General features: G+C 41.5%; 1 protein-coding gene across 5 annotated transcripts in view; it reads left to right on the top strand.

Annotated features, from left to right (window-relative positions):
• FAM107B (family with sequence similarity 107 member B) overlaps positions 1-15,922 on the top strand; it is a 62,465-nt gene that overhangs the window by 30,383 nt on the left and 16,160 nt on the right. The window contains exon 1 of one of the 5 annotated variants that reach the window (XM_075024711.1): positions 5,813-5,831. The exons of the other annotated variants lie outside the window; for them this stretch is intronic. The gene's annotated coding sequence lies outside the window, so the exon portion shown is untranslated. Of the gene's footprint in view, positions 1-5,812; positions 5,832-15,922 lie in introns of those variants that run through there. 5 annotated transcript variants of the gene reach the window in all.

Raw genomic sequence — 15,922 nt, 5'->3', positions numbered from 1 at the left:
ATAGGCAGGGACAAGCTTCCAAGTGAAATTAAAGGCAAGACTTCTGTAACCAATCTGAAGAAACATCACCACTTCCATCTGCTGGGGCAGAGCTGGCTGTTGCAGCAACTGGCTGCTCCTTGCCGAAGTGGAGCAGTTGTTTTTATTGCAGCTGCCAATGTGAGACCGGTTGGGTCTTACTGGTGCAGGACACCTCCTGCTTAACTGGGACAACTGTGCTTGTTGCCTCTCGGAAAATAAGGGCAAGCGTATCGGAGGAGAGCAGGAAAGTCCTGTGCATGGGCAGCTGTAAGAATTCGAGCCCCGGGATGGAAAGCTGCCAGTGTGGCTCCCTGACCACGACGGGTACAACATCTCTAATATGGGTCATGGGAAGACTCGCGCATTTGTCACCCGAGAGATACCCTGCCTGTCACTTGTACAGAAAGGAACAGAGCCACTACAGATGCTCTTTGTTCAGTACTTCAGCCTTTTCTTGGTGATTGTGTGATTTAGTGAGAATTCTTAACCCTGAGGACCAAATTGTTCAATTTTAGTTTTATGTTTTATGGCTTCTAAGACAATGCTTTACAGGTCTCCATCTCATTAATGCCTTTATTCAGAGTGATGATCCAAGCAGGAGGACTAATAATAGAATTTAACATTGTTGCTTTTGATTTGAGAACTGCATGAAGAATGGTATCAAATTAAAATACTTCGTGTTTTTTTGTGTTGCTCTTTGTAGTCTGAATTCTTTTTGTGACAAGTGATATTAATTTTCATACAATTCTGGAAGAAAGAAATCGGATATCTATTTCTAATTGCTACTGGTTAGGAATGTGATAAGTGTGTAATGCAGGATAGATTGATTAGACTCATTATGACATGAAATGAAAATGTCAGAACACAAAAATAAGCAAGAGAGTTGTTGCTTTTTTATTACACTTTTGCCATGGGTTTTGCATAATTGAAAAAGGATCATACACAAAAAAAATAACCTTGCCCTGAAAAACAGAACATCAGAGAAGAAAAAAGCTCTCTCAATTATTAGAATAAACTGAGTCCCAGGAGATTGAGGAGCATGATTTGCCTCAATAATTGCATGCAAAGAAATATATGGGGAAAAAAATAGAAGAAATATGTATTCTGCTTTACAATCTCAATGAGGAGACTGGGTTGCATCTCTTTACAAGCATAAGATTGTTTTTGGGACTGTGGCAGAAGCAATGGAAACATTTCCAAACAGATCCTAGTGATGCCATGCTTGGAAGATGTGGAAGGAAAAGAATGTTCTTATTAGTGCGTTATTTTCTTTAAATAAGCTGCAGCGCCTTGTTACAAGAATTGATGCCTTGCTTTAATAATTTAAAAGTTTTCTAAGACTAGGATCTGATGTCCAGACCCTTCTCTCTTTACCTTACTACAGAAGCACCATCAGTAGCACTGTTAGTCCTGAATCTTTCTGTGCTGGTGAGAACCATCCAAGTACTATTTTTGCAAAATACCACAGTTAATGGCCTTCCTTGCCAGCCTCCCCTTTCCTCCCTCCACAGACTCCATCTCTGGATTTGTGCCCTGTGAGGTTTGGGAGGCAGGGGAGCCAGGAGCTGTCTGCTCTGTGGAACTCTCTTCTGAGCCTGTGACTTTCTGGTGGGAAAACAGAGGGGAAGAGAAGTACATGCTCCTGTGCCATTGCAAGGGGACTTTGTCACAAACTTGTAAAAGCTGGGGGATGGAAAACAGGCTTGGTCAGAGCAACACTGGAGAGAACAGCACTCTCTGGGAACAGTGTGGCCTCTTCTGTATGGCAGCGGGAGGGTATGTACACCCGCTGCCTCTCAGTGCCTGTTATGGAGAGGATGGCCTCCATGACAGCATTGCAGATTTTCTCATGACCTCTGTGGTCTCCTACAGATGTGCTAAAAATATCTCCTGCAATGGAGGTCTGTTGAACAGATTTTTTATTTCTGCTGTGTTTGACTCTTGCTCTAAAAAAATCATTAATCCTACCTGTTTGTATCTTCCGCTGTCCCTGTGTTAGCAAAGGCTCAGCTCTGTATTCACATAGGAACTAGCCAGCCAGTTTGATGTTCTGTGTGTTTATTGGCATTAAAGGCCAACACCTGGAGCTTAAAATGAGATGAACAAATGGGTTTGAATCACATCTTGGTTTGGACTGAGATCATGAATGAAAGATTTTGGCTCAAAAACTTCTGAGGAAGAAGGAGACATCAGGGGTGTGTAGGTGTGCTACATCTTGCCCTGGGGAGGGAAGGGATGAATGGCCTCTTGGAAGTTCCTTCCAGCCCAGTTTTCTATGATTCTGCAAAAATGGGATTACAGTGGTTGCTAGCTGCGCACATTGCTGTAGATACATTGCTTTCAGCAACTTGTGTGTGTTTTATGGCTGTTTTCATCATTTTAGTTGACGCACTCTTCTGTGGGAGAAGTGTTAGGGGTGCATTCATGCAGGTCTCCAGCATCGTGCTACTGCGTGTGAAGCTTAACCGAGGCCACTGCCCTTGCCAGCACTTCTGCATGTGCGACTCTGTGGAGAACTGTAATGTTAATGTTGTGCACATTCCCTGAGTGAGTCAGATAAGCGGAGGAAGATTAATTGATTTTAGTAGACTGGCTCCAGCTCATGCCAGCCAAGAGTCTAACCTCATGCTATTTATAGTAAGTAGTATTTCATCTGATTGTGCAATCTTGGTGTAAAAATTTGAAATCTCTTGAATGCATGGTTCTGATTCTCCAAGTATACCTGTAATTTCTGAGCTCCTCAGTTCTTGGTATCCAAGTTGAGCTGCATATAAAGTGGCCTTTGTTTAAGACAGCAGATACTTCGGTATTTTAAACAAAAACCAAAACAACAACGAACCCCAACCCCCCAAAAAATCCTGAAAACAAACAAAAAAATGAAACAGCAGCAACAACAAAACCACGCCCCACAAATCCAGACTGTAAGAATATCAGGTTGATCACCTGGAAACAGAGTATTCTAAAACATTGTCTTCAAATTTTCCACCTATTTAATACTGGCAACTATCTGTTCCAATATATTTTTAAAGAGGTGCTCTGGGAACACCAGTGAAAATGTTTCAAGTATTTCCGCACAGACCTATTTTGGTAGAATTTATTCTGAAACTCATCTTTGTTGAAAAACATCTCTGGGCCAGATTTATCCCTGGAGTAATTTTCCTTGATTTTTAATAGCATTGCAGGCAGGGTGAATTTGGCTTGTGTTTTAATTTATAACACAGGAAATATGTACAGCTACAGCACATCTTTGCCCAGGGTATGGTACACAAGGGGAAAACATGCATGATTCTATCAGTACTTTGTTAATTTAATTATAACAACAGATGCAGCATTTAATCTATTTGACTTTTGTTATTGAGTTACTAAATCCTACTCAAAGAATATTTTTATTTTCCCCAGCTACAGCACTGAGTGAAAAGCCTCACAGCTTCTTGAAATGTTAAGCAGCTTTGCAACTTCCTCTCTCTCTCTGCATCAATAATCTAATATTTTTGCTGATAGCACTTTGTTTTGAAACTTTGAGATGTAAATCTGTCTTCCTTTCTGCTTGTACCAACACCTATTTCCTCTTGTTTTCGCAGAAAGAAGAATAACACAAAAGAGACCTTCTTCCTCTTTTCCTCTTTTTTTTTTTTTCTTCCCTCTCCTTCTCCCTTTTCAGGTTAGAACATGCTCAAAGTTAATTTAAAAACAGTTCTCTTGGAGATGCAGTTTAGGCACATCTATGTTCAGAGGCATTTGGTATGCTTCCATTAAAGGCATTTCTCAAAGTGGAAACCAGAGCAGTAAACTAGTACGTGTACTTGTGTTTGGTGGCCTGGAAATAACAGAAATATTTCCATTGGTATTTCCAGTGGTGCAATTTATATTGCCTTCAAACAGAAATCTGTGCCTCTTGCTTAACCAGGATGCACAGAAATGAGACATTTCCAGATGTGCAAGCTGAGCCTGCTGGTGGTACATGGCCACATCTGTGGTTAGGGAGAGCAGTAATTCTGCTCAAGGGCTTCCTTCACCTGTGTGCGTGTCCTGGGTCTAGGAGGGCTCTGTCACCTTGGGTGCAGTATCTCTCTCAGTGTTGGATTGCTTTTGTCGATCAGTACAAGCACCCTCAAAAACATGTTTATCCCATCCTAATATGAATGTGATCAGTCATGGAATCACAGAAGGGTTTGGATTGGAAGGGGTCTTTAAAGTTCATCTCATCCACCCCCCCTGCAGTAGGCAGGGACATCTTTCACTAGATCAGGTTGCTCAAAGCCCTGTCCAACCTGACTTTGAACATTTCCACTGATGGGGTATCTACAGCTTATCTGGGCAACCTGTCCCAGTATTTCAGCACCCTCATTGTAAAGAATTTCTTCCTTATGTCCAATCTAAACGTACCTTCTTTCAGTTTAAAATGGTTGCCCCTTGTCCTGTCACTACAGACCCTGGTACAAAGTCTTTCTCCATCTTTTTATAAGCCCCCTTTATATATTGAAAGGCTGCTATAAGGTCTTCCCAGAGCCTTTTCTTCTTCAGGCTGAACAACCCCAACTCTCTCAGCCTTTCTTCACAGGAGAGGTGTTCCAGCCTCTGACCGTTTTCATGGTCCTCCTCTGGGCCTGCTCTAACAGGTCATTTCCCAGAAGTGCTGTCCTCTTTTTTTTCTCTCTACAGAAAAAGTCTGGATTGGCTTAGGCCAGCTGAAAGGACCATCTTAGCCTGGGTACATATTTTTCTAGATGTCACTATTAGGTGAAGTGGATCGTCCCACTTAGTAACTGTGGTTTTGTTCCACCCATGCCCTGCTCCTGGTGTTTAGCTAGCCACTTCATGCAAGGAGGTGAGAACTTCTGGGTGCTTGGGGAGAAGAGGGGGCATCTGCATCCTCTGAGCAGTCAGTACTGGGGATCCACTGGGCTCCGCAGTGAGTTCAGCTATTGATGGTGTTGCACTACTCTTTGGGATTCTACATACAGGACTAAAAAAATAGTTTTCACCATATAGCATTTACTATACAGTAAGTTCATGTAGTGATTGATAAGAAGTTCTGGCTCCTTATTGGATTTCAGATGAAGAAGAGTCAGATGTGTTAGACTCAGTGACCCTTCTCTCCATTCTTTTGAACAGTTTGGCTTCCAGGTATGAAAGCCCTTTCGTCTCTTCAATTTTCCCAGCCATTGGGACTTTCCACAGTGGCATAATGGTTTAGTCACCTTCCTGCACATGGAGGAAGGGGTTTTTTCACCCTTATGTGGCAGGTAGGAGGGGTTGTTCTTCAGTTCAGTTTCCCTCATGCTGTAGATTGCAGGAGCATATTGCTCTGGTTCTTTACATGACTACTTCAGACCGGCAACATTAATGGCTCTTGCAGTCATTTTGTTACCTAGATAATTAATCCACAAGGTATTGCACACAATGCAGTGAATAATACAGGAAATGATTAAACTGAGTATAGTCCATGGTTTTAAATTATACAGTATGTGAAGCTGGAAGTAACTGGCATACTGCAGATACTGTAGAAAGCAGTGGCAGGTTTGATTTGTTCAGTATTACTGTAATTTATAAAATTTGAGCTGGAATTTCTATTTCGATTTTTGAAGGACCTTTCCCACTGCTATTAAAAAGCAGTTTGGGAGTCTAGGCTCCCTGGACTTCTCATAACCCCAGTAGAGGAAGGCAAGTGTCTCTGCAAGCTGCTTGAGAGCGATGATATTTGACATTAGTGCTCAGCATAGCTGCTTTGGTTTGCCCTCTGGATAACCATGCTAATGCTATAAGGAGCTTGCTTTCCCATTTTAGCTACAGCAGTTAAAGGCCTAAAGGTAGGTGACATGAATGCTTCTATAAATATGTATGTTTTAATCAAGCCATTGTTTATAATTAGATAATAATCATAATGGTATAAACAAGGGTTAGAGTGGGATATATAAAAGGGCTTAAGCAAGACAGAGACAAGTGGTTGATGTCTTCAGTTTTTAGCTGAGGTCTTGGGCAAGATTAATAGAAGGTGTTTACGGCTGAACTATGTTGATTTATCTGATGTAAAGAAGGGGAGAACAAGACACGAGAATTTGGATGAAATTCTTGTTGCCTTGGCCTTCCGTGTGTCTGCCTTACCCATTTAACATACTGTCTCCTCCTGCCTCTCAAGCCACTTGTTGAAGTAATGCAGCTGTCCCATGGGGAGTTTTTTGGGAAGGGATATTTAAAAGACACGTTCAGAGGTTTTCTCTAAAATGGATGTCAGCACTCTCTAGCAATGGAAATACCCCCTGGAGGAGATTAAAGAACTCTGAAATTGTGCATAAATCTCTTTTCCCTGATAAAAGCCTGTGCTCTAGCCTCTACAAACTTTGCCCTTTTGGCTCTACTGGAAACAACTAACAAATTTGTTACTCTTCCTACTAGTAAGACTGGTACTTCTGATGATGGACAGGCATGTTTGCTGGCATGCACTCTAGTAAAACCACTGCTGCTGACTTGCAAAGTTCATCCATTGACTTCAAACTTTTAATGGTCTTATTGTCATTTTTTTTATCACTGTGTGAATTTAACTAAACATTGTTTTCCTGGAAACACTAGGTTTTCAATAGTAGTAAATGTTTATGTTGAGTAGAAGCCATATGAAAACACTGAGCCCAGTAGGATGGGGTTCAAAATTAATTTGCAGGCATATACTTCCTGAACCAAAATCTGCACCCCTGTACAACCACAAAACTTATTATTGGTTCCACCAGGCCCTGAGGTGTATGTTTAATTAGGTGTGTTTGTGAGAGGGAAAGGGCTCTTGTGAAAGAGGGTGTTTAACCCGAAACTGTGGAGTTGTTAGCTTAGCTGTGTACAAGATGATGTCATGTTGGTGGACTCTCATGGAGGTAGGCGACTGTCACCCTGCTCAAACACACATAATATTGCATCTCATGCATCACGACTTTGCAGCAAACAGGTTAGTAGTGCAGGCAAGGTGAGGTTTGAGAATGAAGGTGGCAACCAACATCTTTTTTTTATCTGGAAAATCTAAACTCAACAGTTACCTAAAGTGTGAGCGGGATGTTACCTTTGTGTGAAAGACGAGCTGAGGGTCATGTCTCTCTGGAGGGAAGCAACATTGACTGAGGGCAGTCAAAGGTAAAATTTCCAAAAGTTCTTCTATTTTGTAAGCCCCAAAGGCCATTGGCTTCCAGGAAGATACAGGATATAAAATGGGGATAATGATTCAGCCCTCTGTGTGGACTGTAAGCTTGTGGAGCATAATGACTCTCTCAAGTGTGTGTGGACAGTGAGGTTGCTCTAATTTTGGTTCTAATTGCCGTTTGCAAAATAAATGTATAACATGAGCTCTAATGCAACTCAAATGATAATGATTGAAATCTTGTTATTTTAGCCTTTTGTAACTCCTTCCTCATTGCCTGCATATATTGTGAAAGATGAAGGAGCTTGGATTTTTTATCTGACAATGTCCGTAATAGAGATATTCCCCTCTTCCACTTGCACTTTTTAGTCCGATCTTAAATGTTACTGGGATTCTAACCTTTTCCTACAAGTCGTACTGCTTTGTCTGTACAGTTGAAGTGGTACAATTCTCCTCACTAGCTGATGTGTTTATGCTGGCCCAGCTGTTCCCAGTCTGGAATAGGTTTGCTTGATACTGGTACAGATAGACCTGTGTGCTGATTTTCACTAGTGCATTGCACTGGCAGAAATTGCGTGATCCCACCTGACTGTGTCTGTCTCTTCTGGGGGTTTTGCTTTCCTGCAGGGCCTGTGCATACGGGTGCAGCATGAGCTGATCATTGCTATAGAGTTTCTCAAATACCGCTGATTTGGGACTGGCTGGAGCAAGCTGTCATATGCTGCAAAGATCTTTAAGATGCATATGTGGCTGAGCTAACACCATGGTCAAACCATGTTTGCCATGTTGAAACACTTACCAGTTGTAGTTTGGTGCCATTAGTACCTGTGACAGTGCTGCTCTCAGCAGTGCTGGAAAGGTGTAGGTTAAGAGAACGAGAAGTATTAATGACAAATCTATGCAGGGGAGGGCTCCTGGATTACTTTGATAGCCTGTTTGCTTTCATAACCAAATGCATTTCTAAACTGGAAATAGATCCTGTTGCTGTCTGGCAGTAAAAATGCTGCCTTTGTTGTGTTTCTGTGCAGCTTTTCCAATTGCTTTTTTGGGATCAATGTTAAAGCGGGTGGGACGACATCCTCTGTGCAGGCAGGCTGTTGGGTTCAGTGTAGTAGGTAGAAAACCTGTGTTTATAACATCGTATATTTCGATGATATGAAAAAAGCTATGGCTGACTTGTTAACATTCATATTAAAGGATGACTATTAACATTCTTTTGATGAAATGGGACTTAACTGTAGCAAACATTTTCTGTAATCTTAAACACTAACGTATATGTAAACTCGCATTGATGCAGTGGCTGAAGATGCAGTATTTACACCCTGCTGAGCACTGAGACTGTTGAGGAGTACATGCTGTTTTAAAGAGGACAGATTTTGATAAATGGGTCTCTGTCTTATTACTAACATGCTTGAGAAGAACGTGCTGTATTCACCAGTGGGATAGGAAAGCCCTCAGGCTCCCAGCTCTCATTCCGGTTTTTCAATGTGGATCTTCATCTTGGAGTAATTTCTGAGAACTTATTTACTAGTACAGCATACAAAAGCATGTGTTTAATGTGTCTTTTTTTGTTTTTGAGGTGATAAATCCATCGACATATAACAAAAAAGAAAACAGTAGGGACTTTAATAACTTGGGAAGGAAGAAATTCATAAAAATAGGCTTGGGGTGAAAATGGCATTGGTCCTTCAGGCATAAGACTCATAAATCCCTGGCATTTCTTTTGCAGCACCGAGAAGTTCACAGCCTCTGTGTTATTAACTCTAACATCTTTTCTAAATTTTATTCTCTGTATCTGTTAATCCATAACTTCTTAGCTTATTTTAAACCATCAATTTCATTTTCTAAACTTCATTCGGCAAATTACCTATTTGAATTTTGCCTCTTGATTCTAAAACAAGCATTTGTTCAATCCTAAAAAAAAGAGTGCTTAACCTGAAATGGCTCCAAAACTTTTGACAAAACGCTGCCTATAATAGAACAAAGCATAGTGTTGTCGTAATTTATGATGTTTCTTACTGATCTGCTCATCCAAAAAAGCCTGTCTTGCTCTCTCAGCATTTGGTATCCAACATGTTGTCTTGTGCTGACAACCACAGCCTGTTCCAGATTAATTTAAGCCTCAGTGACTTGCTCAGCATCACAAATCCAATTTTTGGTAGAGCTGAGAATAGAGCGTCTCTCTTCTGTCGTGACTCGGTTCCTTGCTGTAATTACGGGGCAGCTTTCCTGCTGAGTGAGTGAGCCTCTGTTGTGACCAAGCCCATTATAATGAACAGGTCCCACTTTATATTTTGATGAATTCCCCTTGCTCAGTAATTTTTTTGCAGTTTTAAAACGTAATTCCTCAGTGAATCGTGGCAAAACATGACTGTCTAATTAAAAAAAAAGAAGCAGATGTAAATTTTCTACTTTGGCAATCTGGAATTCTCCACTACTTGTTAAGCAAGCAGGTTGAGAAAGTGATTTGTGTTCTAAGATGGTGGACAAACTGTGATGTATGTAGGAACTTGAGCAACTTGGGTTAAAATGTTTGAAAGTGTTGTGGAAGGCTGGATTGTTTTATTCAGATTTATGGGACTAGTAACAGGTCAAGTTTACAGTAAAGGAAATGGGCTTCCACCTCCTTTCATTTTTTAGAAATTGTGCTCACATTTGCAAACTACCTACCTTTCCTGGGGTGAGGCACAACCCAAGGAATCAAGAATGCATGAGATGCCTACACAAATACCAGCTCCTCTGTCACCCTTGATCACAAACACAGTTCCTCTCCTTCTAATAAGTCCATAATATCTTTGTAGGTTACACAGTCACGGAGAAAACTAGTAATTAATTTAGTGATAGGAAACATGAAAGGCAGTGCTTGCTGGGCTGTGACGTGGTGCAATGTGTTCACTGGAGTGCTGAGTATTCAGCCGTGAGCGTCTTCTGGTTGCAAAACAGAGGTGTGCTTTTTAAAAAACATGGGGGTCATACAGGCTCGTTGGAATTTTCCATATTTGGGTTTTTTAAAATAGACCTTTTAGCTATTGAATGAGAGCAGGAAGAGGACTGCAGAAACACGTCTTGCCGTTTCTTCCTTCCTTCTACAAACATCTGAGACAGTAAGATGATGTCCTGCTGGGGACACCACATGGTAACATTTTTAAGGAGTTCTTAACATGCAGTTTATTGCCAGCATACAAAGTTTGTTGGCCTGAAAGTTTCCCTCTTCGGTTGCGGGCCCAGCAGGTGCTAAGAGCCCCCCAAGTTGTCTGTTCAGCAGAGGAACAAAGAACAGGGCTGGCCTCAGGCATGAAGAGGTGCAGCTGGCAGTTGGCAGTTATGATTGCCTATCAATAGGTATTCATCGTATTAATTAAGCTGCTGCTGTTAAAACTGGAGCTAGGAGACAGCTTTTCAGCTTGCCTGTTGTAAAGTAAGCTGAGTCACCTGTGAAGTGGTGTTAATAAGAGGGCTCCAAGGCTTGTGAGAAGGCTTTTCTCTTCAGGCTGACAGCACCCTCTTTCAGAGATGTGGTTGTCTGGTTGTCTATATGCGAATGACAAACGGCATTCAATTCTCTGGAAGCTCTGTACACTACTTTCATGAACCTTGACTAGCAAGAGCCAAGCTGTGACCTAATACTGCTTTTGTTCCTCAGCTGCAGACATTGCACGACAAAGGCTTTCATCCCCTTTCTTGGCTTTATGTGAGTCTTGTTTTGCAGCCCTTTGGTTTTTGATTCTTTAAGGTTTTTCTTTATTTTTGAGCATGAAGAGACAAGAATATGCACACTTTATTTTCCTTTATGAGACCATTGTGAACTAGTATGTAATTTTTTGGGATGCAAGTGGTTTAACAGTTTGACGGACATCCCTTTGGTGCCTCTTAGGACTGCTGCGTGTTTGTTTGCTTGTTCAACTTACGTACTTAAGAGTTCTTCCAGGTCAAGTTTAAGTCCAGTTCAGTTCCACTTCTGTAGCACATAAAACAAATAAGCCGCCCTCTCAAAAGCCCTGGGGAAGGATGAGAGGAGCAAAGCTGAGCGGTCCTACTAACTCCGGTGGCACGGCTGGCCCCCTTCATAAGTGCTGCTGAGGAAGGACAGTCTTGAAATTTCCCTTCAGGTGATCTGTCAAGCAGAAAGGTAACAATTGTAGGAAATTCCTTTCCTGCCACCAGCTCACAAGCTCAGCAAACAATCCCTTTGTGGAGAGACTGGGGTCATCCCTCTAGTTTCTTATTTTTCTTCATTAACTACTTGGAATTTGTTGGGTAGTTCCTTTCTGGAGGGATTAGGGAGTGGTGGTCTGTTTTTCCCTTCCTGAACCTCTTCAAACCTTTCTAAGAAAACCAAAACAAGAAGATGACCTAGAAAACACCCTACACATATGTGTCACCGTACACAATTTCTTCTGTCAGAGTATAAGCTAAAATCTCCCCTGTGTACATGCTATGCTTGTGTGACTGCTTTTGTTTTAGGTGATGACATTCTGGGTTCTTCATTCCAGGGAGGCTAAAAGGCCAAAGGCAACTCAGTTGTGTGAGCAACAGTTCAATACACTGTTCAGATGGAGGCATGTTCCTTTAGAAAACAACGCCCTTCCGTCTGAGAAGCAAGGCAGGCTGTGTTACCCTTTTATGTGCAGTATACTGACTGATACTCAGCCTTGCCCTGGTGTCAGAGCTTCCTGATTTATGAGGTTGCAGTAAAAGCTGTTGATTGTAGCTGCTCATAAAAAGCATGTAAAAAGTCACCAGCTTTGACAGATGTGACCCAGTGTCAGCATTTTTTTCAATTTTTGTTTTTTATAAATTCTTGTTTTTCAGAACTCTCATTTCTTCCATCAAGCAGTGAGAAGATGATGGTCCACTAAGTGGCCTGTGGCATGTCGTGTTCTTTGCAGGGCTCCTGTTGGTCACTGTTGCAGTTTAATAGCTGCACGTGTATCAGGCTTGATAGTCCTAAACCCATATTGTGTATGCCCTGCCTCCTGTAGCATATGTTTTCAGGAGGCTTGTTCTGGCTGACATACATTCTTATACCTACTCATTCCTTTTAAACCCATTAGGGTATCATGCCTTTGATTAAGGTCATGAGTAGGGTGTGCAACAGCCTTCTCTTGAATTTCTTACTCCACTGCACTTTTGGAAGATCAGGTCATCAGTTTTTACTGGTCTCCTTATTCTTGCCTTTTCCTTCAGGTCTTTCTTCTCTGCATTTGTAGTGGTGTCCTTTTCGACTGAGTTGCGGTGAGGAGCCACATACCTAAAATACATCTCTGCCAGCTAAGAGTAGATAAAACAGGTCTGGCCGAGGAAAGGTGTCCGTGGACACAGTGCAGGCTGGAATGTGGATGTAGTTGCCTAGGCCAAGACTAACTCCTTGAGGTGAAGGTTTTATTTCTTTCCTGTGAGTAAGCTGGGAGTGTGTTAGCTTGGAGTAGCAATAGGTTTAAGAAAATTATTTCTTTTTGTTTCCTTTTCTCTGTTTCTAGGAAAAGATACTCCTTGTGTTAAGAATCCAAAACAGAGGCTGGATGCTTGCTTTGAGCTGTTTGCCACCAAAGAGAGAAGAAAAAAGCAATCTTTGCCAGTGCAGATTTTTAATCTTTTTTTTTTTTCTCCCTTTCCTAGGAAGGGGGTCCCTTCCTAGAAAATGAAGGGAACTTGAGTTGTTGAGTTGGCAGGTAATTGATAGTCTGAAGAAGTACTTAACTTTTACATAACTACCTATGAATATATTTAGGAATCTGGCAAGCTGCAGTGGACTGTGTGTTTTTCATTATGTTGGTGTTTTTGAATTTGTTGAAAACGGGCTTCTTTTATGGGTGGTAGAATTCCTTTTAAGTTGTCATTCAGAAACACCCAGAGGGGAGACGAGGCATGACAGCTCAGCAGATCGTGCTGTGCCATAACCCCAGGCAGGACGCTGGTGTGCCCTAAGGAGCAGCAGCACGTGGCATGAAGCAAAATCTGGAGGTTCACCAGCCCCGATTGGCAAGACTCGGGAATTTACAGCACTGGTGTAACTTAGGCAGCATGTGAAATACTTTGCTCGCTTGGTCTCATTTTTGCTGCTCTAGCTACTGAATGCATAACTACCTGATTAATGCAGAGATTTTAATTTTCTGACCCCTTTGCAAACACTTATTAATTGCACTCATAGATTTATAAATTTGTAAAACTATAAGGGATAATTATGATCCTGTAATTTGGTCTCTCCATGCAATTGAACACAAATCTTTTATGAAATCTAGTGTTTTATTCCCCTTACTTTTAAACCATGCGTCTTATTTTAGGAATTTGGTTTTGTAGCCCCAATCTCCAGTCACTGGAATTTCTCAAACCGTTGTCAGGCTTGTTGCTTATAGGATAATCAGGCTGGTCTTAATCTTCACTTTTTAAAAAAACAAATGAGCAGAGCTCTTAGAACTGCCTCAGTATAGGGCATGTTCTCCAGTTTATAGGTATTGCTCTTCCATTTGCTTTTTACCTTCCTATTTTCTATATAAATTAGAAAACTGTTTGCTGTGCCAATCAGGTTTACATATGTGCCAAGTAACCTGTCTCTTCTCTTGCTCTGAAATGTTGTCACTTATATCAAAGGTCATTTTACCCTTTTTGGCTTATATCTGGCATAGATGTCTGCCCAGCTGAATATTTACTAGGACCCTCCGTCGTCATCGTCATCATCATCATCATCATCATCATCATAGCATCTGGAAGAGGATTTCTGTTTCAGGACTATTACCTACACTCTTTTGTTCCTGGACCTTGCTTTGCCTTACTGGGGCACACATTACTCTCTCATCTTGCTCACTAGATCTTGTGAAGAAAATACAGAACAAGTGCAAAACCAACCACCATCGACGTCTTTCTCTCTTCCCTGGAAGAATCTTGCTGAAGTTTTGTGAACTAGATTTAAAGAGCATTCAAGATTCACCACTCTCCTTTTAAGCATCTCAAGTCAGATGTTTGAAATGTTTCCACTCTCCCAATTAATCAGAGGCTGCTGGCTGCTTTGGATTTGCCCCTCACCCTCAGCAATATACCTCTTCAGTGTTAAACCTTTTATATTTGAAGAATCACTGTCCTCTAATGCTGATGTTTTCAGAAATGGAATGACTTAGAAGTAAGACTTGCTGCTAAAATGGTGTGGGATTTAGTCTGTTTGCTCTTTAACTTTAGCGGTTTATATAAACATAGATTTGGGTCAGTCTTCCCCCTTCTCCCCTTGACTTTTTCTACTCTGTTCCTGTCTGCAGGAAGTCCTTTACCACTGGGTGACACTGTTTGATAGTTCTTAACATTTGCAACAGTGAAGCCCTGAAGAAACTGTCCTCTGACTCTTTGGACTTCTGATTTTGGAATCAAGGCTCAGTTTTCCTACGAAATCCCATATTTTAATGTAGTTAGATTTGATTCAACTGAACCTGCCCTGATTTTTAATTTTGTGGTCCAGACTGACTGGTCTCGAACACTGATGGTGCACTGTAGCTGCAGGGAGTATAAACTGATCTTATTTGCTTTTCTAATCTTAAAATCTCTTTTAAAAATGTGTCACTTCAGAATCGCATATGGATCACTGTTGACCCATGTATGAATAAATTGCTAGTTACCTTTTGGGATTAATCTAGTTGCAAACTGTGCTGTGGAGTGCATTTTGTAGGAGGCATAATTTCAGTGATCTTCTCCTGAAAGTCATGTTTACTGCAGTATAATAATTACCTGTGTAGTGTATTGGTGAAAGCCAAATATATATTTAGTTGCATCCCTTTGCTAGTCATGATTTATTCCTTTCAAATGAATGACGTTAGATGAGGTGGAGGGGAGAGGGTGTGTGTATGACATGCTGTTGTTCTTCAGGAAGAAAGCAATATAGTTACTAAAGGCCTTTTTGATGAGAGGTGTCCAAAACACTGGCTCTTCTTCTTGCCATCAGAATAGCTTTCCATATCCCCAACCCTGTCTAGGGTTTTCAGTAATCACAAGGACCTGAGCAAAAGGAATATGGAGGATAGAAAGTCCTTAATAAACATTCAGGACTTTTGGGGAAGAGGAATGATGCAGATAAGATGCATTGTCTGCTTTATCTGCCGTTAGTCTTAGATTGGAACCATGGTGTTACAGCATAGACCAGGATTTAGGGAAGATGGGCACTGTTCACAGTGTGCTAGTCCTCATCCCGTGTCTTTCTGTCATTTCCACTGCCTGTATTAAAAATGAGCTGCTAAGTAGTTTGTTGCCCAGAAAGTCTATATCCATGTTTTGCCTGCGTCTGACAAAAAGGGGATCTAGTCTCTGCCTGCAGTGGTGAATGAAGGTCTCCCTCACCTTCTTCTCTCCCAGTGCTCTTACAGCCCACCTTGCGTGGAGACCTCTTGTTGCAGTAGGAGGGGAGAGGCACTTTCTTTCTTTCATCTTCCACCTCTACACAGCTGCATTGATACTTCTTCAGCATTTTAACTGAGCAAGAGAAGAAATGCAACTATTTAGAGTTGGTACTTTCATCTGATTTCAAAGCTGGTGGCAGAGAGCTTCGTCACAGATCTTGCATCCTGAGGAAAAATTCTTCTGGATTAATACAAATTCCTGTTCATTGGTCCTAGTGATTTTAGTGGAAGGTGAGGCTATTCTTAAAGCAGTTTGTGTCTTTCTGCATCTCTTTTCCAAGTAGACTAGAGACCACAAGGAACCAGCCATTCTGCCCTTGCCAGCATTGCTCTTTAGCCCTCAGTCTCTGGGAGGATCTAGGCTCTTCCCTTAGCACCCAAGACTTGACTGTACTTCAGAGCA

Source organism: Buteo buteo, chromosome 4 (assembly GCF_964188355.1).
Source record: "Buteo buteo chromosome 4, bButBut1.hap1.1, whole genome shotgun sequence".
Lineage (NCBI taxonomy): Eukaryota > Metazoa > Chordata > Aves > Accipitriformes > Accipitridae > Buteo > Buteo buteo.
The sequence above is the reverse complement of the archived record's forward strand: the minus strand, read 5'-3'. Positions and strand labels throughout refer to the sequence as shown.